Genomic DNA, 2,500 nt, shown 5'->3' on the forward strand with positions numbered 1-2,500 from the left:
GTCTTAATGTTATCAGCCTAATTTATGGGCAACAATGAACTTGTTAGAGCAGTTAGAGCCTATAAAAAGCTAATTAAAACAAATTTCACAAATTATATATACTAGTGCATTGCCTGTAGGAAGTATGTATTCCTGGATGGCCAAATGAGGCTGTGTTTGAAGGTGGGACGTCAGGGATATTTAGGTTTGTTGTGAAATTCGATATTCCAGGGTATCATTGGACATTTTTGACTATTTTTGATTTTGCCATTATATTTCACCTTAACAACTATTTACCTCGCCTTACTTAGTGTCATTATTTTTAGCACAACTTCATATGTGTGATGTACAGTTATTTTTTCATTTTGACATACTGTATTAACACAATGGTCCTAAAATCACAAAGATAAAATAGGAATTAGGAATAAACGTAGGAAAAAGTTAGATTTTTTTACTGTGAAAACCACAAATATGTTTAACAAACCATTCTTATTACTTATAAGGCAAATATAAATTGTTTGCTAAATTTGTGCGTAATTGTTTGAAATTGACAAAGTTATATGTAACTATTCACATTTAAATGCAGGCAATGCCTCAGGCTCAGGCCTCCCTCAGCTCTTTCCTGCCTGCTCAACATTCAGCAGTCTTCACATTGATTTGACTCATTAAGGGGCGTTCAGACGAAACGCAATAGATGTGAATTGCACCGCAACGCTACATTTAGCATTCAGCTCTGTGTGTCTCCGGAGGACTTAATGAACCCAGACACGACGGCGGGTGGTTTTCCGGCATTTCTGGGACTTGTACAGCAGGTACAGTGCACACTGGTGATATCAGCCATGATCAACGTGGAAAGAGAGCGGGTTGAGAAATACCGGTTCAAAAATGAGCTGGCAAGCGTGTCGTCTTTTTTTCCCCAAGCGTCAAGCGCGACGAGCGCGAATGACGTGAATGAAGCGAATAGTCCAAAATGATCAAGTGGTGCAATACAAGCGTCTCAAGCGATTGTAATTGCATCTATCGTGTTTGGTCTGAACACCCCTTTAAACAAAAAAACGACTCCACTAAACACTAAACACAATTCACCAAACACTACATAACACATGAACTATAGACTCCGCACACGCTAAATGTCACAAATCTCTCAACTCTCAAAACTCGCTATCATTATCATTGTCTCGATCACCACCACTGTCGCCATCACTCTTTCACCGCCGTCCCTCCCACAACTTCCCCCTGTTCCTTAGCAACCAAATCACGTGGTTTGCCATATATTTTTTTCTTAAATTGGTCACGTGATTTGGATGCACCGGTGCGTCCGTCCACTCAGGAGGTGGGTCCTGGGGGTGGGCTCTGCAGTGATTGTCTCTGGTGCGCATGTGGCTATGGTGGCTATGGTTGGCAATGCTAGTGGAACTGGTAAATCATTTATGAAATAACTTATTAACGGTATCATTGTAGTCCAAACAAATACGACGTTGCACACCCTTAAACCATGCAGCAGCCATGTTGAAAATCTCAGGTCAGTCTGATCCTGGGCCCGTATTCACAAAGAATCTTAAGGCTAAAAGTAGCTCGTAACAGGCGAATTTAGGACCAACTCCAAAAAATAATGGGCGTGTAAGTCGTATCTTTAGGACTCCTAATTTTTGAAAGTAAGTAACACTTTAGGCCTAAAAGTAGCACCTACGTCTGGGAGACCTTAGAAGTAGTCCAGAGGACTCCTAACTCGCTAAGACCTAGTCACAGCCAAATGTTTTGGACACGTTAAATGACACTGAATTATTAAAACAATGGATCAACACGCAATTCCCAAATTTTAATGGAGAGTGGTTTGATGCAGCTTTTCAAGCAAATGCCGCTTTTATTGGCAATTAATGTTTTTCATCACAATCTTCTAATTTGTCATTTTTGTCCGAAGTGTTTTTGTTTGGGGGAGGAGGGTGCACTCAATTCTCCTCATAAATATCATCATCATAAAAATCATTGGCTTGTAGGCAACTTCCTTATTTTCACTTCATGCATTGCATAGCCTAAATGACTTTTCAATGGGCTGCCCTGTCACTCAACAACCAATCACCATTGTCACCGCTTCTAAGTGCATCCTTATAAAATGACGTCATCCATAGCAACAAAGACTTACTTCTAGTTTAGGAGTTCAGTGTTTTCATAACTAAAAATAGGTCTCAGTGGCTTTGTGAAATACTTTTAAGAAATGACTCCTACATAAAAACATTTAGTCCGATTTAGGAGTATTCCTGACATTAAAAGTCTTTGTGAATACGGGCCCTGATCTGCAGAGATATTTGAGGCACACGCACAAACACACAGACAGACAGACCAAGATTTCTTGCTTTTATAGAGAGATAACGTTTCCCTAATTAAAAGACAGGATATACTGTATGTTGTTTTGCTGCTTGGAGGTTGGCCATTCTTTTTCTCTCCTTCTTATCAGTCAGTCTTTATGAATCTGCAATATGATATGCTGTATTGGCCATTTAATAAACAGTTGTCAACTTTC

The 2,500-nt window shown here is 39.7% G+C and overlaps 1 protein-coding gene across 3 annotated transcripts in view; it reads right to left on the reverse strand.

Annotated features, from left to right (window-relative positions):
- dnajc10 (DnaJ (Hsp40) homolog, subfamily C, member 10) overlaps window positions 1-2,500 on the reverse strand; it is a 54,928-nt gene that overhangs the window by 44,604 nt on the left and 7,824 nt on the right. The window lies entirely within an intron of this gene.

This window comes from Acanthopagrus latus, chromosome 9 (assembly GCF_904848185.1).
Source record: "Acanthopagrus latus isolate v.2019 chromosome 9, fAcaLat1.1, whole genome shotgun sequence".
NCBI lineage: Eukaryota > Metazoa > Chordata > Actinopteri > Spariformes > Sparidae > Acanthopagrus > Acanthopagrus latus.